The 21526-nt window shown below is 46.4% G+C and overlaps 31 non-coding genes and 28 pseudogenes across 31 annotated transcripts; all 59 read right to left on the reverse strand.

Annotated features, from left to right (window-relative positions):
• Positions 1–42: 42 nt before the first annotated feature.
• On the reverse strand, positions 43–161 carry LOC138480104 (5S ribosomal RNA). Its single transcript, XR_011273817.1, has one exon. It is a non-coding gene; the product is annotated as a 5S ribosomal RNA (ribosomal RNA).
• Positions 162–601: 440 nt separating this feature from the next.
• Positions 602–720, reverse strand: LOC138478811 (5S ribosomal RNA). The gene has a single exon (XR_011272643.1). It is a non-coding gene; the product is annotated as a 5S ribosomal RNA (ribosomal RNA).
• A 453-nt stretch (positions 721–1173) lies between these two features.
• On the reverse strand, positions 1174–1292 carry LOC138474776 (5S ribosomal RNA; annotated as a pseudogene).
• A 93-nt stretch (positions 1293–1385) lies between these two features.
• LOC138474347 (5S ribosomal RNA) lies at positions 1386–1504 on the reverse strand (annotated as a pseudogene).
• A 453-nt stretch (positions 1505–1957) lies between these two features.
• Positions 1958–2076, reverse strand: LOC138479899 (5S ribosomal RNA). Its single transcript, XR_011273631.1, has one exon. It is a non-coding gene; the product is annotated as a 5S ribosomal RNA (ribosomal RNA).
• A 106-nt stretch (positions 2077–2182) lies between these two features.
• On the reverse strand, positions 2183–2301 carry LOC138478544 (5S ribosomal RNA). Its single transcript, XR_011272402.1, has one exon. It is a non-coding gene; the product is annotated as a 5S ribosomal RNA (ribosomal RNA).
• Positions 2302–2765: 464 nt separating this feature from the next.
• LOC138474761 (5S ribosomal RNA) lies at positions 2766–2874 on the reverse strand (annotated as a pseudogene).
• A 106-nt stretch (positions 2875–2980) lies between these two features.
• Positions 2981–3099, reverse strand: LOC138479746 (5S ribosomal RNA). The gene has a single exon (XR_011273492.1). It is a non-coding gene; the product is annotated as a 5S ribosomal RNA (ribosomal RNA).
• A 463-nt stretch (positions 3100–3562) lies between these two features.
• On the reverse strand, positions 3563–3681 carry LOC138480293 (5S ribosomal RNA). Its single transcript, XR_011273981.1, has one exon. It is a non-coding gene; the product is annotated as a 5S ribosomal RNA (ribosomal RNA).
• Positions 3682–3787: 106 nt separating this feature from the next.
• Positions 3788–3906, reverse strand: LOC138473855 (5S ribosomal RNA). Its single transcript, XR_011268963.1, has one exon. It is a non-coding gene; the product is annotated as a 5S ribosomal RNA (ribosomal RNA).
• Positions 3907–4012: 106 nt separating this feature from the next.
• LOC138479102 (5S ribosomal RNA) lies at positions 4013–4131 on the reverse strand. The gene has a single exon (XR_011272907.1). It is a non-coding gene; the product is annotated as a 5S ribosomal RNA (ribosomal RNA).
• Positions 4132–4237: 106 nt separating this feature from the next.
• LOC138477891 (5S ribosomal RNA) lies at positions 4238–4356 on the reverse strand. Its single transcript, XR_011271808.1, has one exon. It is a non-coding gene; the product is annotated as a 5S ribosomal RNA (ribosomal RNA).
• Positions 4357–4462: 106 nt separating this feature from the next.
• Positions 4463–4581, reverse strand: LOC138480311 (5S ribosomal RNA). The gene has a single exon (XR_011273998.1). It is a non-coding gene; the product is annotated as a 5S ribosomal RNA (ribosomal RNA).
• A 465-nt stretch (positions 4582–5046) lies between these two features.
• On the reverse strand, positions 5047–5165 carry LOC138474691 (5S ribosomal RNA; annotated as a pseudogene).
• A 106-nt stretch (positions 5166–5271) lies between these two features.
• Positions 5272–5390, reverse strand: LOC138479748 (5S ribosomal RNA). Its single transcript, XR_011273494.1, has one exon. It is a non-coding gene; the product is annotated as a 5S ribosomal RNA (ribosomal RNA).
• A 106-nt stretch (positions 5391–5496) lies between these two features.
• Positions 5497–5615, reverse strand: LOC138473898 (5S ribosomal RNA; annotated as a pseudogene).
• Positions 5616–5721: 106 nt separating this feature from the next.
• LOC138473892 (5S ribosomal RNA) lies at positions 5722–5840 on the reverse strand (annotated as a pseudogene).
• A 453-nt stretch (positions 5841–6293) lies between these two features.
• On the reverse strand, positions 6294–6402 carry LOC138474803 (5S ribosomal RNA; annotated as a pseudogene).
• A 106-nt stretch (positions 6403–6508) lies between these two features.
• On the reverse strand, positions 6509–6627 carry LOC138478643 (5S ribosomal RNA). The gene has a single exon (XR_011272491.1). It is a non-coding gene; the product is annotated as a 5S ribosomal RNA (ribosomal RNA).
• A 106-nt stretch (positions 6628–6733) lies between these two features.
• On the reverse strand, positions 6734–6852 carry LOC138480388 (5S ribosomal RNA). The gene has a single exon (XR_011274068.1). It is a non-coding gene; the product is annotated as a 5S ribosomal RNA (ribosomal RNA).
• A 464-nt stretch (positions 6853–7316) lies between these two features.
• Positions 7317–7435, reverse strand: LOC138473867 (5S ribosomal RNA; annotated as a pseudogene).
• Positions 7436–7541: 106 nt separating this feature from the next.
• Positions 7542–7660, reverse strand: LOC138479279 (5S ribosomal RNA). Its single transcript, XR_011273068.1, has one exon. It is a non-coding gene; the product is annotated as a 5S ribosomal RNA (ribosomal RNA).
• A 464-nt stretch (positions 7661–8124) lies between these two features.
• Positions 8125–8243, reverse strand: LOC138480095 (5S ribosomal RNA). The gene has a single exon (XR_011273809.1). It is a non-coding gene; the product is annotated as a 5S ribosomal RNA (ribosomal RNA).
• Positions 8244–8348: 105 nt separating this feature from the next.
• LOC138479040 (5S ribosomal RNA) lies at positions 8349–8467 on the reverse strand. The gene has a single exon (XR_011272851.1). It is a non-coding gene; the product is annotated as a 5S ribosomal RNA (ribosomal RNA).
• A 106-nt stretch (positions 8468–8573) lies between these two features.
• LOC138479890 (5S ribosomal RNA) lies at positions 8574–8692 on the reverse strand. Its single transcript, XR_011273623.1, has one exon. It is a non-coding gene; the product is annotated as a 5S ribosomal RNA (ribosomal RNA).
• A 106-nt stretch (positions 8693–8798) lies between these two features.
• LOC138474716 (5S ribosomal RNA) lies at positions 8799–8907 on the reverse strand (annotated as a pseudogene).
• A 106-nt stretch (positions 8908–9013) lies between these two features.
• LOC138474757 (5S ribosomal RNA) lies at positions 9014–9122 on the reverse strand (annotated as a pseudogene).
• A 106-nt stretch (positions 9123–9228) lies between these two features.
• On the reverse strand, positions 9229–9347 carry LOC138480217 (5S ribosomal RNA). The gene has a single exon (XR_011273920.1). It is a non-coding gene; the product is annotated as a 5S ribosomal RNA (ribosomal RNA).
• Positions 9348–9453: 106 nt separating this feature from the next.
• LOC138473906 (5S ribosomal RNA) lies at positions 9454–9572 on the reverse strand (annotated as a pseudogene).
• Positions 9573–9678: 106 nt separating this feature from the next.
• Positions 9679–9797, reverse strand: LOC138480349 (5S ribosomal RNA). Its single transcript, XR_011274032.1, has one exon. It is a non-coding gene; the product is annotated as a 5S ribosomal RNA (ribosomal RNA).
• Positions 9798–10261: 464 nt separating this feature from the next.
• On the reverse strand, positions 10262–10370 carry LOC138474338 (5S ribosomal RNA; annotated as a pseudogene).
• A 106-nt stretch (positions 10371–10476) lies between these two features.
• LOC138474748 (5S ribosomal RNA) lies at positions 10477–10585 on the reverse strand (annotated as a pseudogene).
• A 106-nt stretch (positions 10586–10691) lies between these two features.
• LOC138479041 (5S ribosomal RNA) lies at positions 10692–10810 on the reverse strand. Its single transcript, XR_011272852.1, has one exon. It is a non-coding gene; the product is annotated as a 5S ribosomal RNA (ribosomal RNA).
• A 106-nt stretch (positions 10811–10916) lies between these two features.
• On the reverse strand, positions 10917–11035 carry LOC138480282 (5S ribosomal RNA). Its single transcript, XR_011273978.1, has one exon. It is a non-coding gene; the product is annotated as a 5S ribosomal RNA (ribosomal RNA).
• Positions 11036–11141: 106 nt separating this feature from the next.
• On the reverse strand, positions 11142–11260 carry LOC138480402 (5S ribosomal RNA). Its single transcript, XR_011274080.1, has one exon. It is a non-coding gene; the product is annotated as a 5S ribosomal RNA (ribosomal RNA).
• Positions 11261–11366: 106 nt separating this feature from the next.
• Positions 11367–11485, reverse strand: LOC138474034 (5S ribosomal RNA; annotated as a pseudogene).
• Positions 11486–11591: 106 nt separating this feature from the next.
• On the reverse strand, positions 11592–11710 carry LOC138480336 (5S ribosomal RNA). Its single transcript, XR_011274020.1, has one exon. It is a non-coding gene; the product is annotated as a 5S ribosomal RNA (ribosomal RNA).
• A 106-nt stretch (positions 11711–11816) lies between these two features.
• Positions 11817–11925, reverse strand: LOC138474311 (5S ribosomal RNA; annotated as a pseudogene).
• Positions 11926–12032: 107 nt separating this feature from the next.
• LOC138480342 (5S ribosomal RNA) lies at positions 12033–12151 on the reverse strand. Its single transcript, XR_011274026.1, has one exon. It is a non-coding gene; the product is annotated as a 5S ribosomal RNA (ribosomal RNA).
• A 460-nt stretch (positions 12152–12611) lies between these two features.
• LOC138480347 (5S ribosomal RNA) lies at positions 12612–12730 on the reverse strand. The gene has a single exon (XR_011274030.1). It is a non-coding gene; the product is annotated as a 5S ribosomal RNA (ribosomal RNA).
• A 106-nt stretch (positions 12731–12836) lies between these two features.
• On the reverse strand, positions 12837–12955 carry LOC138473920 (5S ribosomal RNA; annotated as a pseudogene).
• A 106-nt stretch (positions 12956–13061) lies between these two features.
• Positions 13062–13170, reverse strand: LOC138474683 (5S ribosomal RNA; annotated as a pseudogene).
• Positions 13171–13277: 107 nt separating this feature from the next.
• On the reverse strand, positions 13278–13396 carry LOC138473891 (5S ribosomal RNA; annotated as a pseudogene).
• A 453-nt stretch (positions 13397–13849) lies between these two features.
• Positions 13850–13968, reverse strand: LOC138480411 (5S ribosomal RNA). Its single transcript, XR_011274089.1, has one exon. It is a non-coding gene; the product is annotated as a 5S ribosomal RNA (ribosomal RNA).
• A 106-nt stretch (positions 13969–14074) lies between these two features.
• LOC138474819 (5S ribosomal RNA) lies at positions 14075–14182 on the reverse strand (annotated as a pseudogene).
• Positions 14183–14288: 106 nt separating this feature from the next.
• Positions 14289–14397, reverse strand: LOC138474807 (5S ribosomal RNA; annotated as a pseudogene).
• Positions 14398–14503: 106 nt separating this feature from the next.
• On the reverse strand, positions 14504–14613 carry LOC138474774 (5S ribosomal RNA; annotated as a pseudogene).
• Positions 14614–14719: 106 nt separating this feature from the next.
• LOC138480348 (5S ribosomal RNA) lies at positions 14720–14838 on the reverse strand. The gene has a single exon (XR_011274031.1). It is a non-coding gene; the product is annotated as a 5S ribosomal RNA (ribosomal RNA).
• A 106-nt stretch (positions 14839–14944) lies between these two features.
• LOC138474346 (5S ribosomal RNA) lies at positions 14945–15053 on the reverse strand (annotated as a pseudogene).
• Positions 15054–15937: 884 nt separating this feature from the next.
• On the reverse strand, positions 15938–16056 carry LOC138474773 (5S ribosomal RNA; annotated as a pseudogene).
• Positions 16057–16163: 107 nt separating this feature from the next.
• Positions 16164–16282, reverse strand: LOC138479744 (5S ribosomal RNA). Its single transcript, XR_011273490.1, has one exon. It is a non-coding gene; the product is annotated as a 5S ribosomal RNA (ribosomal RNA).
• A 93-nt stretch (positions 16283–16375) lies between these two features.
• Positions 16376–16494, reverse strand: LOC138479903 (5S ribosomal RNA). Its single transcript, XR_011273635.1, has one exon. It is a non-coding gene; the product is annotated as a 5S ribosomal RNA (ribosomal RNA).
• Positions 16495–16947: 453 nt separating this feature from the next.
• On the reverse strand, positions 16948–17066 carry LOC138473924 (5S ribosomal RNA; annotated as a pseudogene).
• A 106-nt stretch (positions 17067–17172) lies between these two features.
• On the reverse strand, positions 17173–17280 carry LOC138474821 (5S ribosomal RNA; annotated as a pseudogene).
• A 321-nt stretch (positions 17281–17601) lies between these two features.
• Positions 17602–17711, reverse strand: LOC138474777 (5S ribosomal RNA; annotated as a pseudogene).
• A 106-nt stretch (positions 17712–17817) lies between these two features.
• LOC138476061 (5S ribosomal RNA) lies at positions 17818–17936 on the reverse strand. The gene has a single exon (XR_011270146.1). It is a non-coding gene; the product is annotated as a 5S ribosomal RNA (ribosomal RNA).
• Positions 17937–18400: 464 nt separating this feature from the next.
• LOC138480201 (5S ribosomal RNA) lies at positions 18401–18519 on the reverse strand. The gene has a single exon (XR_011273906.1). It is a non-coding gene; the product is annotated as a 5S ribosomal RNA (ribosomal RNA).
• Positions 18520–18840: 321 nt separating this feature from the next.
• LOC138474804 (5S ribosomal RNA) lies at positions 18841–18949 on the reverse strand (annotated as a pseudogene).
• Positions 18950–19055: 106 nt separating this feature from the next.
• On the reverse strand, positions 19056–19163 carry LOC138474812 (5S ribosomal RNA; annotated as a pseudogene).
• Positions 19164–21526: the final 2363 nt, after the last annotated feature.

Here is a 21526-nt window from a genome sequence, read left to right on the forward strand (position 1 = left end):
CAATGGAGAAATGGCTCACTTCCTGAACTTGGAGCACAAAAAATCCTACAGCACCTGGTATTCCCAGGCGGTCTCCCATCCAGGTACTCACTAGGCCCGACACTGCTTAGCTTCCGAGATCAGACGAGATCGGGCACATTCAGTGTGGTGTGGCCGTAGGCTCGAGAAAAGCTAAGAATATTACTCTTATGCATTTGCATTTAGTAAGCTAAGCCATGCAGCCACTTGCAACATGATACCACGCTCATCGCTCGATCAGCGCTCGATCAGGCGAGATATATAAGACTGGTGGGCCCATTCAGGACTCCTATGTCTGGTAGGATAACTTTAATCCATCCTGTTTCTGTTGCAGGGAGGTGGAGAGAACAATCAACACAATAATGGCTTTATTTCTATTCTCTGTACTGCATTACATGTGAAAGTCGATTTATTACCCATGACCACACTACCTGTATGCTAATTCTATGTAAATAGGTAGCTCCAGCCCTCATGATGTTGTCCAACATTTCCGCTATAAAACGGGATACAATTATTATGGAAACATACCAAATTTGAAAAGTAATTGAGAATTTGCGCAATTACTAATCATGGAGCACAAAATAGCCTACAGCACCTGGTATTCCCAGGCGGTCTCCCATCCAGGTACTAACTAGGCCCAACACTGCTTAGCTTCCGAGATCAGACGAGATCGGACGCATTCAGTGTGGTGTGGCCGTAAGCTCTAGAAATGCTAAGAATATTACTCTTATGCATTTGCATTTAGTAAGCTAAGCCATGCAGCCACTTGCAACATGATACCACGCTCATCGCTCGATCAGGCGAGATATATAAGACTGGTGGGCCCATTCAGGACTCCTATGTCTGGTAGGATAACTTTAATCCATCCATCCTGTTTCTGTTGCAGGGAGGTGGAGAGAACAATCAACACAATACTGGCTTTCTTTCATGCCTCTTGAAGGACTCAATATTCTCTGTACTGCATTACATGTGAAAGTCGATTTATTACCCAAGACCACACTACCTGTATGCTAATTCTATGTAAATAGGTAGCTCCAGCCCTCATGATGTTGTCCAACATTTCCGCTATAAAACGGGATACAATTATTATGGAAACATACCAAATTTGAAAAGTAATTGAGAAGTTGCGCAATTACTAATCATGGAGCACAAAATAGCCTACAGCACCTGGTAATCCCAGGCTGTCTCCCATCCAAGTACTAACTAGGCCTGACACTTCTTAGCTTCCGAGATCAGACGAGATCGGGCGCATTCAGTGTGGTCTGGCCATAGTGAGTTTTGTACTTTTAAGCATCTAGTCGGCTAGACCTTGCAGTTTTGAAAGGCAATTGAGAAATGGCTCACTTCCTGAACTTGGAGCACAAAAAAGCCTACAGCACCTGGTATTCCCAGGCAGTCTCCCATCCAGGTACTAACTAGTCCCGACACTGCTTAGCTCACGAGATCAGACGAGATCGGGCGCATTCAGTGTGGTGGGGCCGTAGGCTCTAGAAATGCTAAGAATATTACTCTTATGCATTTGCATTTAGTAAGCTAAGCCATGCAGCCACTTGCAACATGATACCACGCTCATCGCTCGATCAGGCGAGATATATAAGACTGGTGGGCCCATTCAGGACTCCTATGTCTGGTAGGATAACTTTAATCCATCCATCCTGTTTCTGTTGCAGGGAGGTGGAGAGAACAATCAACATAATAATGGCTTTCTTTCATGCCTCTTGAAGGACTCAATATTCTCTGTACTGCATTACATGTGAAAGTCGATTTATTACCCATGACCACACTACCTGTATGTTAGTTCTATGTAAATAGGTAGCTCCAGCCCTCATGATGTTGTCCAACATTTCCGCTATAAAACGGGATACAATTATTTTGGAAACATACCAAATTTGAAAAGTAATTGAGAAGTTGCGCAATTACTAATCATGGAGCACAAAATAGCCTACAGCACCTGGTATTCCCAGGTGGTCTCCCATCCAGGTACTAACTAGGCCCGACACTGCTTAGCTTCCGAGATCAGACGAGATTGGGCACATTCAGTGTGGTGTGGCCGTAGGCTCTGGGCCTAGTGAGTTTTGTACTTTTAAGCATCTAGTCGGCTAGACCTTGCAGTTTTGAAAGGCAATTGAGAAATGGCTCACTTCCTGAACTTGGAGCACAAAAAAGCCTACAGCACCTGGTATTCCCAGGCAGTCTCCCATCCAGGTACTAACTAGGCCCGACACTGCTTAGCTTCCGAGATCAGACGAGATCGGGCGCATTCAGTGTGGTGTGGCCGTAGGCTATCGAAAAGCTAAGAATATTACTCTTATGCATTTGCATTTAGTAAGCTAAGCCATGCAGCCACTTGCAACATGATACCACGCTCATCGCTCAATCAGCGCTCGATCAGGCGAGATATATAAGACTGGTGGGCCCATTCAGGACTCCTATGTCTGGTAGGATAATTTTAATCCATCCATCCTGTTTCTGTTGCAGGGAGGTGGAGAGAACAATCAACACAATAATGGCTTTCTTTCATGCCTCTTGAAGGACTCAATATTCTCTGTACTGCATTACATGTGAAAGTCGATTTATTACCCATGAACACACTAACTGTATGCTAATTATATGTAAATAGGTAGCTCCTGCCGTCATGATGTTGTCCAACATTTCCGCTATAAAACGGGATACAATTATTTCTGAAACATACCAAATTTGAAAAGTAATTGAGAAGTTGCGCAATTACTAATCATGGAGCACAAAATAGCCTACAGCACCTGGTATTCCCAGGCGGTCTCCCATCCAGATACTAACTAGGCCCGACACTGCTTAGCTTCCGAGATCAGACGCATTCAGTGTGGTGTGGCCGTAGGTTCTAGATCTCGTGAGTTTTGTACTTTTAAGCATCTAGTCGGCTAGACCTTGCAGTTTTGAAAGGCAATTGAGAAATGGCTCACTTCCTGAACTTGGAGCACAAAAAAGCCTACAGCACCTGGTATTCCCAGGCGGTCTCCCATCCAGGTACTAACTAGGCCCGACATTGCTTAGCTTCCAAGATCAGATGAGATCGGGCGCGTTCAGTGTGGTGTGGCCGTAGGCTCTAGAAATGCTAAGAATATTACTCTTATGCATTTGCATTTAGTAAGCTAAGCCATGCAGCCACTTGCAACATGATACCACGCTCATCGCTCGATCAGGCTCGATCAGGCGAGATATATAAGACTGGTGGGCCCATTCAGGACTCCTATGTCTGGTAGGATAACTTTAATCCATCCATCCTGTTTCTGTTGCAGGGAGGTGGAGAGAACAATCAACACAATAATGGCTTTCTTTCATGCCTCTTGAAGGACTCAATATTCTCTGTACTGCATTACATGTGAAAGTCGATTTATTACCCATGACCACACTACCTGTATGCTAATTCTATGTAAATAGGTAGCTCCTGCCCTCATGATGTTGTCCAACATTTCCGCTATAAAACGGGATACAATTATTATGGAAACATACCAAATTTGAAAAGTAATTGAGAAGTTGCGCAATTACTAATCATGGAGCACAAAATAGCCTACAGCACCTGGTATTCCCAGGCGGTCTCCCATCCAAGTACTAACTAGGCCTGACACTTTTTAGCTTCCGAGATCAGACGAGATCGGGCGCATTCAGTGTGGTGTGGCCGTAGGCTCTGGGCCTAGTGAGTTTTGTACTTTTAAGCATCTAGTCGGCTAGACCTTGCAGTTTTGAAAGGCAATTGAGAAATGGCTCACTTCCTGAACTTGGAGCACAAAAAAGCCTACAGCATCTGGTATTCCCAGGCGGTCTCCCATCCAGGTACTAACTAGGCCTGACACTGCTTAGCTTCCGAGATCAGACGAGATCGGGCGCATTCAGTGTGGTGTGGCCGTAGGATCTGGGCCTAGTGAGTTTTGTACTTTTAAGCATCTAGTCGGCTAGACCTTGCAGTTTTGAAAGGCAATTGAGAAATGGCTCACTTCCTGAACTTGGAGCACAAAAAAGCCTACAGCACCTGGTATTCCCAGGCGGTCTCCCATCCAGGTACTAACTAGGCCCGATACTGCTTAGCTTCCGAGATCAGAGGAGATCGGGTGCATTCAGTGTGGTGTGGCCGTAGGCTCTGGGCCTAGTGAGTTTTGTACTTTTAAGCATCTAGTCGGCTAGACCTTGCAGTTTTGAAAGGCAATGGAGAAATGGCTCACTTCCTGAACTTGGAGCACAAAAAAGCCTACAGCACCTGGTATTCCCAGGCGGTCTACCATCCAGGTACTAACTAGGCCCAACACTGCTTAGCTTCCGAGATCAGACGAGATCGGGCGCATTCAGTGTGGTGTGGCCGTAGGCTCTGGGCCTAGTGAGTTTTGTACTTTTAAGCATCTAGTCGGCTAGACCTTGCAGTTTTGAAAGGCAATTGAGAAATGGCTCACTTCCTGAACTTGGAGCACAAAAGAGCCTAGAGCACCTGGTATTCCCAGGCAGTCTCCCATCCAGGTACTAACTAGGCCCAACACTGCTTGGCTTCCGAGATCAGACGAGATCGGGCGCATTCAGTGTGGTGTGGCCATAGGCTCTAGAAAAGCTAAGAATATTACTCTTATGCATTTGCATTTAGTAAGCTAAGCCATGCAGCCACTTGCAACATGATACCACGCTCATCGCTCGATCAGCGCTCGATCAGGCGAGATATATAAGACTGGTGGGCCCATTCAGGACTCCTATGTCTGGTAGGATAACTTTAATCCATCCATCCTGTTTCTGTTTCAGTGAGGTGGAGAGAACAATCAACACAATAATGGCTTTCTTTCATGCCTCTTGAAGGACTCAATATTCTCTGTACTGCATTACATGTGAAAGTCGATTTATTACCCATGACCACACTACCTGTATGCTAATTCTATGTAAATAGGTAGCTCCAGCCCCTCATGATGTTGTCCAACATTTCTGCTATAAAACGGGATACAATTATTATGGAAACATACCAAATTTGAAAAGTAATTGAGAAGTTGCGCAATTACTAATCATGGAGCACAAAATAGCCTACAGCACCTGGTATTCCCAGGCGGTCTCCCATCCAAGTACTAACTAGGCCTGATACTTCTTAGCTTCCGAGATCAGACAAGATCAGGCGCATTCAGTGTGTTGTGGCCGTAGGCTCTGGGCCTAGTGAGTTTTGTACTTTTAAGCATCTAGTCGGCTAGACCTTGCAGTTTTGAAAGGCAATTGAGAAATGGCTCACTTCCTGAACTTGGAGCACAAAAAAGCCTACAGCACCTGGTATTCCCAGGCGGTCTCCCATTCAGGTACTAACTAGGCCCGATACTGCTTAGCTTCCGAGATCAGACGAGATCGGGCGCATTCAGTGTGGTGTGGCTGTAGGCTCTGGGCCTAGTGAGTTTTGTACTTTTAAGCATCTAGTCGGCTAGACCTTGCAGTTTTGAAAGGCAATTGAGAAATGGCTCACTTCCTGAACTTGGAGCACAAAAAAGCCTACAGCACCTGGTATTCCCAGGCGGTCTCCCATCCAGGCACTAACTAGGCCCGATACTGCTTAGCTTCGGAGATCAGACGAGATCGGGCGCATTCAGTGTGGTGTGGCCGTAGGCTCTGGGCCTAGTGAGTTTTGTACTTTTAAGCATCTAGTCGGCTAGACCTTGCAGTTTTGAAAGGCAATGGAGAAATGGCTCACTTCCTGAACTTGGAGCACAAAAAAGCCTACAGCACCTGGTATTCCCAGGCAGTCTCCCATCCAGGTACTAACTAGGCCCAACACTGCTTAGCTTCCGAGATTAAACAAGATCGGGCGCATTCAGTGTGGTGTGGCCGTAAGCTCTAGAAATGCTAAGAATATTACTCTTATACATTTGCATTTAGTAAGCTAAGCCATGCAGCCACTTGCAACATGATACCACGCTCATCGCTCGATCAGGCGAGATATATAAGACTGGTGGGCCCATTCAGGACTCCTATGTCTGGTAGGATAACTTTAATCCATCCATCCTGTTTCTGTTGCAGGGAGGTGGAGAGAACAATCAACACAATAATGGCTTTCTTTCGTGCCTCTTGAAGGACTCAATATTCTCTGTACTGCATTACATGTGAAAGTCGATTTATTACCCATGACCACACTACCTGTATGCTAATTCTATGTAAATAGGTAGCTCCAGCCCTCATGATGTTGTCCAACATTTCCGCTATAAAACGGGATACAATTATTATGGAAACATACCAAATTTGAAAAGTAATTGAGAAGTTGCGCAATTACTAATCATGGAGCACAAAACAGCCTACAGCACCTGGTATTCCCAGGCGGAATCCCATCCAGGTACTAACTAGGCCCGACACTGCTTAGCTTCCGAGATCAGACGAATTCAGTGTGGTGTGGCCAAAGGCTCTGGGCCTAGTGAGTTTTGTACTTTTAAGCATCTAGTCGGCTAGACCTTGCAGTTTTGAAAGGCAATGGAGAAATGGCTCACTTCCTGAACTTGGAGCACAAAAAAGCCTACAGCACCTGGTATTCCCAGGCGGTCTCCCATCCAGGTACTAACTAGGCCCAACACTGCTTAGCTTCTGAGATCAGACGAGATCGGGCGCATTCAGTGTGGTGTGGCCGTAGGCTCTAGGCCTAGTGAGTTTTGTACTTTTAAGCATCTAGTCGGCTAGACCTTGCAGTTTTGAAAGGCAATTGAGAAATGGCTCACTTCCTGAACTTGGAGCACAAAAGAGCCTACAGCACCTGGTATTGCCAGGCAGTCTCCCATCCAGGTACTAACTAGGCCCGACACTGCTTAGCTTCCGAGATCAGACGAGATCGGGCGCATTCAGTGTGGTGTGGCCATAGGCTCTAGAAATGCTAAGAATATTACTCTTATGCATTTGCATTTAGTAAGCTAATCCATGCAGCCACTTGCAACATGATACCACGCTCATCGCTCGATCAGCGCTCGATCAGGCGAGATATATAAGACTGGTGGGCCGATTCAGGACTCCTATGTCTGGTAGGATAACTTTAATCCATCCATCCTGTTTCTGTTGCAGGGAGGTGGAGAGAACAATCAACATAATAATGGCTTTCTTTCATGCCTCTTGAAGGACTCAATATTCTCTGTACTGCATTACATGTGAAAGTCGATTTATTACCCATGACCACACTACCTGTATGCTAGTTCTATGTAAATAGGTAGCTCCAGCCCTCATGATGTTGTCCAACATTTCCGCTATAAAACGGGATACAATTATTTTGGAAACATACCAAATTTGAAAAGTAATTGAGAAGTTGCGCAATTACTAATCATGGAGCACAAAATAGCCTACAGCACCTGGTATTCCAAGGCAGTCTCCCATCCAGGTACTAACTAGGCCCGACACTGCTTAGCTTCCGAGATCAGACAAGATCGGGCGCATTCAGTGTGGTGTGGCCGTAGGTTCTAGATCTCGTGAGTTTTGTACTTTTAAGCATCTAGTCGGCTAGACCTTGCAGTTTTGAAAGGCAATTGAGAAATGGCTCACTTCCTGAACTTGGAGCACAAAAAAGCCTACAGCACCTGGTATTCCCAGGCGGTCTCCCATCCAGGTACTAACTAGGCCCGACACTGCTTAGCTTCAGAGATCAGACGAGATCGGGCGCATTCAGTGTGGTGTGGCTGTAGGCTCTAGAAATGCTAAGAATATTACTCTTATGCATTTGCATTTAGTAAGCTAAGCCATGCAGCCACTTGCAACATGATACCACGCTCATCGCTCGATCAGCGCTCGATCAGGCGAGATATATAAGACTGGTGGGCCCATTCAGGACTCCTATGTCTGGTAGGATAACTTTAATCCATCCATCCTGTTTCTGTTGCAGGGAGGTGGAGAGAACAATCAACACAATATTGGATTTCTTTCATGCCTCTTGAAGGACTCAATATTCTCTGTACTGCATTACATGTGAAAGTCGATTTATTACCCATGACCACACTACCTGTAAGCTAATTCTATGTAAATAGGTAGCTCCAGCCCTCATGATGTTGTCCAACATTTCCGCTATAAAATGGGATACAATTATTATGGAAACATACCAAATTTGAAAAGTAATTGAGAAGTTGCGCATTTACTAATCATGGAGCACAAAATAGCCTACAGCACCTGGTATTCCCAGGCAGTCTCCCAACCAGGTACTAACTAGGCCCAACACTGCTTAGCTTCCGAGATCAGACGAGATCGGGCTCATTCAGTGTGGTGTGGCCGTAGGCTCTGGACCTAGTGAGTTTTGTACTTTTAAGCATCTAGTCGGCTAGCCTTGCAGTTTTGAAAGGCAATTGAGAAATGGCTCACTTCCTGAACTTGGAGCACAAAAAAGCCTACAGCACCTGGTATTCCCAGGCGGTCTCCCATCCAGGTACTAACTAGGCCCGACACTGCTTAGCTTCTGAGATCAGACGAGATCGGGCGCATTCAGTGTGGTGTGGCCGTAGGCTCTGGGCCTAGTGAGTTTTGTACTTTTAAGCATCTAGTCGGCTAGACCTTGCAGTTTTGAAAGGCAATTGAGAAATGGCTCACTTCCTGAACTTGGAGCACAAAAAAGCTTACAGCACCTGGTATTCCCAGGCGGTCTCCCATCCAGGTACTAACTAGGCCCGACACTGCTTAGCTTCCAAGATCAGACGAGATCGGGCGCATTCAGTGTGGTGTGGCCGTAGGCTCTGGGCCTGGTGAGTTTTGTACTTTTAAGCATCTAGTCGGCTAGACCTTGCAGTTTTGAAAGGCAATTGAGAAATGGCTCACTTCCTGAACTTGGAGCACAAAAAAGCCTACAGCACCTGGTATTCCCAGGCGGTCTCCCATCCAGGTACTAACTAGGCCCGACACTGCTTAGCTTCCGAGATCAGACGCATTCAGTGTGGTGTGGCCCTAGGCTCTGGGCCTGGTGAGTTTTGTACTTTTAAGCATCTAGTCGGCTAGACCTTGCAGTTTTGAAAGGCAATTGAGAAATGGCTCACTTCCTGAACTTGGAGCACAAAAAAGCTTACAGCACCTGGTATTCCCAGGCGGTCTCCCATCCAGGTACTAACTAGGCCCGACACTGCTTGGCTTCCGAGATCAGACGCATTCAGTGTGGTGTGGCCGTAGGCTCTGGTCCTAGTGAGTTTTGTACTTTTAAGCATCTAGTCGGCTAGACCTTGCAGTTTTGAAAGGCAATTGAGAAATGGCTCACTTCCTGAACTTGGAGCACAAAAAAGCCTACAGCACCTGGTATTCCCAGGCGGTCTCCCATCCAGGTACTAACTAGGCCTGACACTGCTTAGCTTCAGAGATCAGACGAGATCGGGCGCATTCAGTGTGGTGTGGCCGTAGGCTCTGGGCCTAGTGAGTTTTGTACTTTTAAGCATCTAGTCGGCTAGACCTTGCAGTTTTGAAAGGCAATTGAGAAATGGCTCACTTCCTGAACTTGGAGCACAAAAAAACTTACAGCACCTGGTATTCCCAGGCAGTCTCCCATCCAGGTACTAACTAGGCCCGACACTGCTTAGTTTCCGAGATCAGACGAGTTCGGGTGCATTCAGTGTGGTGTGGCCGTAGGCTCTGGGCCTAGTGAGTTTTTTACTTTTAAGCATCTAGTCGGCTAGACCTTACAGTTTTGAAAGGCAATTGAGAAATGGCTCACTTCCTGAACTTGGAGCACAAAAAAGCCTACAGCACCTGGTATTCCCAGGCAGTCTCCCATCCAGATACTAACTAGGCCCGACACTGCTTAGCTTCCGAGATCAGACGAGATCAGGCGCATTCAGTGTGGTGTGGCCATAGGCTCTAGAAATGCTAAGAATATTACTCTTATGCATTTGCATTTAGTAAGCTAAGCCATGCAGCCACTTGCAACATGATACCACGCTCATCGCTCGATCAGCGCTCGATCAGGCGAGATTTATAAGACTGGTGGGCCCATTCAGGACTCCTATGTCTGGTAGGATAACTTTAATCCATCCATCCTGTTTCTGTTGCAGGGAGGTGGAGAGAACAATCAACACAATAATGGCTTTCTTTCAAGCCTCTTGAAGGACTCAATATTCTCTGTACTGCATTACATGTGAAAGTCGATTTATTACCCATGAACACACTACCTGTATGCTAATTATATGTAAATAGGTAGCTCCAGCCCTCATAACGTTGTCCAACATTTCCGCTATAAAACAGGATACAATTATTTTGGAAACATACCAAATTTGAAAAGTAATTGAGAAGTTGCGCAATTACTAATCATGGAGCACAAAATAGCCTACAGCACCTGGTATTCCCAGGCGGTCTCCCATCCAGGTACTAACTAGGCCCGACACTGCTTAGCTTCTGAGATCAGACGCATTCAGTGTGGTGTGGCCGTAGGCTCTGGGCCTAGTGAGTTTTGTACTTTTAAGCATCTAGTCGGCTAGACCTTGCAGTTTTGAAAGGCAATTGAGAAATGGCTCACTTCCTGAACTTGGAGCACAAAAAAGCCTACAGCACCTGGTATTCCCAGGTGGTCTCCCATTGAGGTACTAACTAGGCCCGACACTGCTTAGCTTCCGAGATCAGACGAATTCAGTGTGGTGTGGCCGTAGGCTCTGGGCCTAGTGAGTTTTGTACTTTTAAGCATCTAGTCGGCTAGACCTTGCAGTTTTGAAAGGCAATTGAGAAATGGCTCACTTCCTGAACTTGGAGCACAAAATAGCCTACAGCACCTGGTATTCCCAGGCGGTCTCCCATCCAGGTACTAACTAGGCCCGACACTGCTTAGCTTCTGAGATCAGACGAGATCGGGCGCATTCAGTGTGGTGTGGCCGTAGGCTCTGGGCCTAGTGAGTTTTGTACTTTTAAGCATCTAGTCGGCTAGACCTTGCAGTTTTGAAAGGCAATTGAGAAATGGCTCACTTCCTGAACTTGGAGCACAAAAAAGCCTACAGCACCTGGTATTCCCAGGCGGTCTCCCATCCAGGTACTAACTAGGCCCGACACTGATTAGCTTCTGAGATCAGACGAGATCGGGCACATTCAGTGTGGTGTGGCCGTAGGCTCTGGGCCTAGTGAGTTTTGTACTTTTAAGCATCTAGTTGGCTAGACCTTGCAGTTTTGAAAGGCAATTGAGAAATGGCTCACTTCCTGAACTTGGAGCACAAAAAAGCCTACAGCACCTGGTATTCCCAGGCGGTCTCCCATCCAGGTACTAAATAGGCCTGACACTGCTTAGCTTCTGAGATCAGACGAGATCGGGCGCATTCAGTGTGGTGTGGCCGTAGGCTCTGGGCCTAGTGAGTTTTGTACTTTTAAGCATCTAGTCGGCTAGACCTTGCAGTTTTGAAAGGCAATTGAGAAATGGCTCACTTCCTGAACTTGGAGCACAAAAAAGCTTACAGCACCTGGTATTCCCAGGCGGTCTCCCATCCAGGTACTAACTAGGCCGGACACTGCTTAGTTTCCGAGATCAGACGAGTTCGGGCGCATTCAGTGTGGTGTGGCCGTATGCTCTGGGCCTAGTGAGTTTTGTACTTTTAAGCATCTAGTCGGCTAGACCTTGCAGTTTTGAAAGGCAATTGAGAAATGGCTCACTTCCTGAACTTGGAGCACAAAAAAGCCTACAGCACCTGTTATTCCCAGGCGGTCTCCCATCCAGGTACTAACTAGGCCGAACACTGCTTAGCTTCCAAGATCAGACGAGATTGGGCGCATTCAGTGTGGTGTGGCCGTAGGCTCTGGGCCTAGTGAGTTTTGTACTTTTAAGCATCTAGTCGGCTAGACCTTGCAGTTTTGAAAGGCAATTGAGAAATGGCTCACTTCCTGAACTTGGAGCACAAAAAAGCCTACAGCACCTGGTATTCCCAGGCGGTCTCCCATCCAGGTACTAACTAGGCCCGACACTGCTTAGCTTCCGAGATCAGGCGCATTCAGTGTGGTGTGGCCGTAGGCTCCGGTCATGGTGAGTTTTGTACTTTTAAGCATCTAGTTGGCTAGACCTTGCAGTTTTGAAAGGCAATTGAGAAATGGCTCACTTCCTGAACTTGGAGCACAAAAAAAGCCTACAGCACCTGGTATTCCCAGGCAGTCTCCCATCCAGGTACTAACTAGGCCCAACACTGCTTAGCTTACAAGATCAGACGAGATCGGGCGCATTCAGTGTGGTGTGGCCGTAGGCTCTAGAAATGCTAAGAATATTACTCTTATGCATTTGCATTTAATAAGCTAAGCCATGCAGCCACTTGCAACATGATACCACGCTCATCGCTCGATCAGCGCTCGATCAGGCGAGATATATAAGACTGGTGGGCCCATTCACGACTCCTATGTCTGGTAGGATAACTTTAATCCATCCTGTTTCTGTTGCAGGAAGGTGGAGAGAACAATCAACACAATAATGGCTTTCTTTCATGCCTCTTGAAGGACTCAATATTCTCTGTACTGCATTACATGTGAAAGTCGATTTATTACCCATGACCACACTACCTGTATGCTAATTCTATGTAAATAGGTAGCTCCAGCCCTCATGATGTTGTCCAACATTTCCGCTATAAAACGGGATACAATTATTATGGAAACATACCAAATTTGAAAAGTAATTGAGAAGATGCGCAATTACTAATCATGGAGCACAAAATAGCCTACAGCACCTGGTATTCCCAGGCGGTCTCCCATCCAAGTACTAACTAGGCCCGACATTGCTTAGCTTCCGAGATCAGACGAGATTGGGCACATTCAGTGTGGTGTGGCCGTAGGCTCTGGGCCTAGTGAGTTTTGTACTTTTAAGCATCTAGTCGGCTAGACCTTGCAGTTTTGAAAGGCAATTGAGAAATGGCTCACTTCCTGAACTTGGAGCACAAAAGAGCCTACAGCACCTGGAACTCCCAGGCCGTCTCCCATCCAGGTACTAACTAGGCCCGACACTGCTTAGCTTCCGAGATCAGACGAGATCAGGCGCATTCAGTGTGGTGTGGCGGTAGGCTCTGGGCCTAGTGAGTTTTGTACTTTTAAGCATCTAGTCGGCTAGACCTTGCAGTTTTGAAAGGCAATGGAGAAATGGCTCACTTCCTGAACTTGGAGCACAAAAAAGCCTACAGCACCTGGTATTCCCAGGCAGTCTCCCATCCAGGTACTAACTAGGCCCAACACTGCTTAGCTTCCAAGATCAGGCGCATTCAGTGTGGTGTGGCCGTAGGCTCTGGGCCTAGTGAGTTTTGTACTTTTAAGCATCTAGTCGGCTAGACCTTGCAGTTTTGAAAGGAAATTGAGAAATGGCTCACTTCCTGAACTTGGAGCACAAAAAAAGCCTACAGCACCTGGTATTCCCAGGCCGTCTCCCATGCAGGTACTAACTACGCCCGACACTGCTTAGCTTCCGAGATCAGACGAGATCGGGCGCATTCAGTGTGGTGTGGCCGTAGGCTCTAGAAATGCTATGAATATTACTCTTATGCATTTGCATTTAGTAAGCTAAGCCATGCAGCCACTTGCAACATGATACCACGCTCATCGCTCGATCAGGCGAGATATATAAGACTGGTGGGCCCATTCGGGACTCCTATGTCTGGTAGGATAACTTTAATCCATTCATCCTGTTTCTGTTGCAGGGAGGTGGAGAGAACAATCAACACAATAATGGCTTTCTTTCATGCCTCTTGAAAGACTCAATATTCTCTGTACCCCATTACATGTGAAAGTCGATGTATTACCCATGACCACACTACCTGTATGCTAATTCTATGTAAATAGGTAGCTGCAGCCCTCATGATGTTGTCCAACATTTCCGCTATAAAACGGGATACAATTATTATGGAAACATACCAAATTTGAAAAGTAATTGAGAAGTTGCGCAATTACTAATCATGGAGCACAAAATAGCCTACAGCACCTGGTATTCCCAGGCGGTCTCCCATCCAAGTACTAACTAGGCCTGACACTTCTTAGCTTCCAAGATCAGACGAGATCGGGCGCATTCAGTGTGGTGTGGCCGTAGGCTCTTGGCCTAGTGAGTTTTGTACTTTTAAGCATCTAGTCGGCTAGACCTTGCAGTTTTGAAAGGCAATTGAGAAATGGCTCACTTCCTGAACTTGGAACACAAAAAAGCCTACAGCACTTGGTATTCCCAGGCGGTCTCCCATCCAGGCCCGACACTGCTTAGCTTCCGAGATCAGACGAGATCGGGCGCATTCAGTGTGGTGTGGCCGTAGGCTCTGGGCCGAGTGAGTTTTGTACTTTTAAGCATCTAGTCGGCTAGACCTTGCAGTTTTGAAAGGCAATTGAGAAATGGCTCACTTCCTGAACTTGGAGCACAAAAAAGCCTACAGCACCTGGTATTCCCAGGCTGTCTCCCATCCAGGTACTAACTAGGCCTGACACTGCTTAGCTTCTGAGATCGGGCGCATTCAGTGTGGTGTGGCCGTTGGCTCTGGGCCTAGTGAGTTTTGTACTTTTAAGCATCTAGTCGGCTAGACCTTGCAGTTTTGAAAGGCAATTGAGAAATGGCTCACTTCCTGAACTTGGAGCACAAAAAAGCCTACAGCACCTGGTATTCCCAGGCGGTCTCCCATCCAGGTACTAACTATGCCCAACACTGCTTAGCTTCCGATATCAGGGCGCATTCAGTGTGGTGTGGCCGTAGGCTCTGGGCCTAGTGAGTTTTGTACTTTTAAGCATCTAGTCGGCTAGACGTTGCAGTTTTGAAAGGCAATTGAGAAATGGCTCACTTCCTGAACTTGGAGCACAAAAAAGCCTACAGCACCTGGTATTCCCAGGCGGTCTCCCATCCAAGTACTAACTAGGCCCGACATTGCTTAGCTTCCGAGATCAGACGAGATTGGGCACATTCAGTGTGGTGTGGCCGTAGGCTCTGGGCCTAGTGAGTTTTGTACTTTTAAGCATCTAGTCGGCTAGACCTTGCAGTTTTGAAAAGCAATTGAGAAATTGCTCACTTCCTGAACTTGGAGCACAAAAAAGCCTACAGCACCTGGTATTCCCAGGCGGTCTCCCATCCAGGTACTAACTAGGCCCGACATTGCTTAGCTTCTGAGATCAGGCGCATTCAGTGTGGTGTGGCCGTAGGCTCTAGAAATGCTAAGAATATTACTCTTATGCATTTGCATTTAGTAAGCTAAGCCATGCAACCACTTGCAACATGATACCACGCTCATCGCTCGATCAGGCGAGATATATAATACTGGTGGGCCCATTCAGGACTCCTATGTCTGGTAGGATAACTTTAATCCATCCATCCTGTTTCTGTTGCAGGGAGGTGGAGAGAACAATCAACACAATAATGGCTTTCTTTCATGCCTCTTGAAGGACTCAATATTCTCTATACTGCATTACATGTGAAAGTCGATGTATTACCCATGACCACACTACCTGTATGCTAATTCTATGTAAATAGGTAGCTGCAGCCCTCATGATGTTGTCCAACATTTCCGCTATAAAACGGGATACAATTATTATGGAAACATACCAAATTTGAAAAGTAATTGAGAAGTTGCGCAATTACTAATCATGGAGCACAAAATAGACTACAGCACCTGGTATTCCCAGGCGGTCTCCCATCCAAGTACTAACTAGGCCTGACACTTCTTAGCTTCCGAGATTGGCCGCATTCAGTGTGGTGTGGCGGTAGGCTCTGGGCCTAGTGAGTTTTGTACTTTTAAGCATCTAGTCGGCTAGACCTTGCAGTTTTGAAAGGCAATTGAGAAATGGCTCACTTCCTGAACTTGGAGCACAAAAAAGCCTACAGCACCTGGTATTCCCAGGCGGTCTCCCATCCAGGTAGTAACTAGGCTCGATACTGCTTAGCTTCCGAGATCAGACGCATTCAGTGTGGTGTGGCCGTAGGTTCTGGGCCTAGTGAGTTTTGTACTTTTAAGCATCTAGTCGGCTAGACCTTGCAGTTTTGAAAGGCAATTGAGAAATGGCTCACTTCCTGAACTTGGAGCACAAAAAAAGCCTACAGCACCTGGTATTCCCAGGCGGTCTTCCATCCAGGTACTAACTACTCTCGACACTGCTTAGCTTACGAGATCAGACGAGCTCGGGCGCATTCAGTGTGGTGTGGCCGTAGGCTCTGGGCCTAGTGAGTTTTGTACTTTTAAGCATCTAGTCGGCTAGACCTTGCAGTTTTGAAAGGCAATGGAGAAATGGCTCACTTCCTGAACTTGGAGCACAAAAAAAGCCTACAGCACCTGGTATTCCCAGGCGGTCTCCCATCCAGGTACTAACTAGGCCCAACACTGCTTAGCTTCCAAGATCAGACGAGATCGGGCGCATTCTGTGTGGTGTGGCCGTAGGCTCTGGGCCTAGTGAGTTTTGTACTTTTAAGCATCTAGTCGGCTAGACCTTACAATTGAGAAATGGCTCACTTCCTGAACTTGGAGCACAAAAGAGCCTACAGCACCTGGTATTCCCAGGCAGTCTCCCATCCAGGTACTAACTAGGCCCGACATTGCTTAGCTTCCGAGATCAGACGAGATCGGGCGCATTCAGTGTGGTGTGGCTGTAGGCTCTAGAAATGCTAAGAATATTACTCTTATGCATTTGCATTTAGTAAGCTAAGCCATGCAGCCACTTGCAACATGATACCACGCTCATCGCTCGATCAGGCGAGATGTATAAGACTGGTGGGCCCATTCAGGACTCCTATGTCTGGTAGGATAACTTTAATCCATCCATCCTGTTTCTGTTGCAGGGAGGTGGAGAGAACAATCAACACAATAATGGCTTTCTTTCATGCCTCTTGAAGGACTCAAGATTCTCTGTACTGCATTACATGTGAAAGTCGATGTATTACCCATGACCACACTACCTGTATGCTAATTCTATGTAAATAGGTAGCTGCAGCCTTCATGATGTTGTCCAACATTTCCGCTATAAAACGGGATACAATTATTATGGAAACATACCAAATTTGAAAAGTAATTGAGAAGTTGCGCAATTACTAATCATGGAGCACAAAATAGCCTCCAGCACCTGGTATTCCCACGCGGTCTCCCATCCAAGTACTAACTAGGCCTGACACTTCTTAGCTTCCGAGATCAGAAGAGATCGGGCGCATTCAGTGTGGTGTGGCCGTAGGCTCTGGGCCTAGTGAGTTTTGTACTTTTAAGCATCTAGTCGGCTAGACCTTGCAGTTTTGAAAGGCAATGGAGAAATGGCTCACTTCCTGAACTTGGAACACAAAAAAGCCTACAGCACTTGGTATTCCCAGGCGGTCTCCCATCCAGGCCCGACACTGCTTAGCTTCCGAGATCAGACGAGATCGGGCGCATTCAGTGTGGTGTGGCCGTAGGCTCTGGGCCTAGTGAGTTTTGTACTTTTAAGCATCTAGTCGGCTAGACCTTGCAGTTTTGAAAGGCAATTGAGAAATTGCTCACTTCCTGAACTTGGAGCACAAAAAAGCCTACAGCACCTGGTATTCCCAGGCTGTCTCCCATCCAGGTACTAACTAGGCCTGACACTGCTTAGCTTTTGAGATCGGGCGCATTCAGTGTGGTGTGGCCGTTGGCTCTGGGCCTAGTGAGTTTTGTACTTTTAAGCATCTAGTCGGCTAGACCTTGCAGTTTTGAAAGGCAATTGAGAAATGGCTCACTTCCTGAACTTGGAGCACAAAAAAGCCTACAGCACCTGGTATTCCCAGGCGGTCTCCCATCCAGGTACTAACTATGCCCGACACTGCTTAGCTTCCGATATCAGGGCGCATTCAGTGTGGTGTGGCCGTAGGCTCTGGGCCTAGTGAGTTTTGTACTTTTAAGCATCTAGTCGGCTAGACCTTGCAGTTTTGAAAGGCAATTGAGTAATGGCTCACTTCCTGAACTTGGAGCACAAAAAAGCCTACAGCACCTGGTATTCCCAGGCGGTCTCCCATCCAGGTACTAACTAGGCCCAACACTGCTTAGCTTCCGAGATCAGACGAGATCGGGCGCATTCAGTGTGGTGTGGCCGTAGGCTCTAGAAATGCTAAGAATATTACTCTTATGCATTTGCATTTAGTAAGCTAAGCCATGCAGCCACTTGCAACATGATACCACGCTCATCGCTCGATCAGCGCTCGATCAGGCGAGATATATAAGACTGGTGGGCCCATTCAGGACTCCTATGTCTGGTAGGATAACTTTAATCCATCCATCCTGTTTCTGTTGCAGGGAGGTGGAGAGAACAATCAACACAATAATGGCTTTCTTTCATGCCTCTTGAAGGACTCAATATTCTCTGTACTGCATTACATGTGAAAGTCGATTTATTACCCATGACCACACTACCTGTATGCTAATTCTATGTAAATAGGTAGCTCCAGCCCTCATGATGTTGTCCAACATTTCCGCTATAAAACGGGATACAATTATTTTGGAAACATACCAAATTTGAAAAGTAATTGAGAAGTTGCGCAATTACTAATCATGGAGCACAAAATAGCCTACAGCACCTGGTATTCCCAGGAGGTCTCCCATCCAGGTACTAACTAGGCCCGACACTGCTTAGCTTCTGAGATCAGACGAGATTGGGCGCATTCAGTGTGGTGTGGCCGTAGGCTCTGGGCTTAGTGAGTTTTGTACTTTTAAGCATCTAGTCGGCTAGACCTTGCACTTTTGAAAGGCAATTGAGAAATGGCTCACTTCCCGAACTTGGAGCACAAAAAAGCCTACAGCACTTGGTATTCCCAGGCTGTCTCCCATCCAGGCACTAACTAGGCCCGACACTGCGTAGCTTCCGAGATTGGGTGCATTCAGTGTGGTGTGGCCATAGGCTCTGGGCCTAGTGAGTTTTGTACTTTTAAGCATCTAGTCGGCTAGACCTTGAAGTTTTGAAAGCAAATTGAGAAATGGCTTACTTCCTGAACTTGGAGCACAAAAAAGCCTACAGCACCTGGTATTCCCAGGCGGTCTCCCATCCAGGTACTAACAAGGCCTGACACTGCTTAGCTTCCAAGATCAGACGAATTCAGTGTGGTGTGGCCGTAGGCTCTGGGCCTGGTGAGTTCTGTACTTTTAAGCATCTAGTCGGCTAGACCTTGCAGTTTTGAAAGGCAATTGAGAAATGGCTCACTTCCTGAACTTGGAGCACAAAAAAGCCTACAGCACCTGGTATTCCCAGGCCGTCTCCCATCCAGGTACTAACTAGACCCAACACTGCTTAGCTTCCAAGATCGGCGCATTCAGTGTGGTGTGGCCGTAGGCTCTAGAAATACTAAGAATATTACTCTTATGCATTTGCATTTAGTAAGCCAAGCCATGCAGCCACTTGCAACATGATACCACGCTCATCGCTCGATCAGGCTCGATCAAGTTCCAGTCCCAAAAGCCCTGCTTTTATGCAGCACACCCCCATTCACTCAGCCTAGCTGTCAATCAAACATGCTGAGTGGTGAGCCGGCCGGCTCACCACTTGGGCCAATCACACAAGAGTGCGACTTGAGTTACCAAGGTAACTCAGTCCAGAGTGCCTAAACCCCCCCCCACACCGCCTGTGGTACCCAGACAGAGTGGCACCACTTTTGGAGGCTTCTGTGGAGAACCCCGCCAAAAAGTGGAACAAAGGGCTCAACTTGGGTTGGAGTCACAGAAGAGAACACAAACGCCATTTTAGAATCGAGTTCTGGTAAAAAATACCAACCGGCGAATTAATATTAAATAAATAAACCGGCAGTATGTTCGAGGCTATGAGAATTAAATAATTAAAGTTGGTAGCCTCGAACAATGGGAAAATCCCATAGAGATATATTCGCGGTCGAATATAATAAGTAGTATCAACTGCCACCAGCCAAAACTCGATCAGGGGGGACGGAGATGTGCCCCCTCGAATAACAGACCCCGGGCCAATCGAATTGCCCCAACCAGTACGTCCACAATATGATGGTTTGTACTGGTTTCTGTTCATAATTTGGGACTAGTAAAGCCAATGGTGACTTTACATGCCCTGAGAGACAGTAGTCAGTCCCAGGGTATGGAGTCTATGGTGGGGTGTCTCTATGACATCCCTGTGTCACTGCACTGAGGGTGCTGTGTAACACACTTAGTAAAAACACATGAGACCCTATGGAGTAAAAGACCCCATAGCCCATAAAACACATTAACAGTCAAAGGAACCCCTCAAATCATGTCCAAGAGTGTGAGGAAAAGAGACTCACTCTTGGCAGGAGAAAAAAAACAAACTCCAGAAATCCAGCAAAGCTGCTAGGGGACTCACTAGGTTAGGAAATTCAGCCTAAACAGAGAATTCTCCCTAAAACTATCTTTTTTGTGCTGTTTCCCATCATCCTTTGTCTGAGTTGCCCCAGAATTCTTGTGAGTAGTCCTGTTGGCAACCCACAAGTCAGCAGCCTTTGCTAACTTTTTTGGTTCAATTTCTTTAGAGTTAGCCACGTGTTGTCTCAGCTTAGGTGAGCAGGCATCAAAAATAGATTCCAACAAAAATAGATTTCTCATTCCTTCAAAAGTGTTAACTCTGTAACCCTTTACCCAGCCATCTAAGTTTTTCAAACATTCACACACCCAGGTATCCCAAGGGGTACCGACATGCTTTTTGAGGGTCCTAAACCTCTTAAGGGATGGGAAGGAGTTTTCCCAAATCAAAGCTAGCTTCACATTTTCATACTCCAATCTTTCAAGTTCCCCCACCTCCATTACAGCATCAGTTGCAACCTGTGGAAGCCTAAACAAAAGCCAAGCAATCAACTGATTCCTATTGAAACCCTGAATCCCATAGCCATATTCAAAAGCAGCCAACCAATCTAAAATATCAAGTCTCACCTCATACATACTCACAGCTGCTTTAGGCATGCAAGGCCTCTTAGGACTGGAAGACCTCGAAGACTCTGGGAGAGGACCATTCTCAAGGGACCATTTTCTTAATTTGAAGTTCATGATTCAACTCCATTTCTCTGAGCCTGAGTTCTTGATGTTTTCTGTCAGTTTGTATTTGGAGCCTTTTAAATTCTAACTCAAGGCTCCTTTTTTCAAGAGAGACAAATTCTGGACTCAGTACTGGACCTGGTAGGGTCCCTCTGGTTATAGCTTGAGGGCCTAAAGCTAGTAAAGGTGCATTGGGGCTCACATCCTGAGACTCCTCTGACTCTTCTAACTCATCAATAATAGCCTGACTCTGAATCATTATTATCCTCATTCATCAACATTATCCACATTTTCTGGGGGGATAGGGGTTATAGCTCTACCTCCCATTCTTTGATGATTCAACAATTTCTCAATCAATTCATTTTTCTCACCCTAACAGAGAGGCAACTGACTTTACACATATCTTTCAGTTGATCTACTATAAGAATGATCAGGGCTTCCTGTTTGAAGTTATCCATATCTGGAATTATAAAACAATTGCTTTTCTAGTGAAGCTCATCCTTGTGAAGGTTATTTGAACAAAAGTAAGAGCAGCACTCTCAATGTAATAACTATACTTTATCCTCACCGCTGTACACCAGTGTTAAGCAGAATTGCATGCAGTACTGTCTGGGACCACCACATACAATTAGGACTACAGGTGTAAGCAAGACCAACATTTGGTATACGTCTGTACCACACAGTTTTTT

Source organism: Ambystoma mexicanum, chromosome 8 (genome assembly GCF_040938575.1).
Source record: "Ambystoma mexicanum isolate Mex_15411 chromosome 8, UKY_AmexF1_1, whole genome shotgun sequence".
Classification (NCBI taxonomy): Eukaryota; Metazoa; Chordata; class Amphibia; order Caudata; family Ambystomatidae; genus Ambystoma; species Ambystoma mexicanum.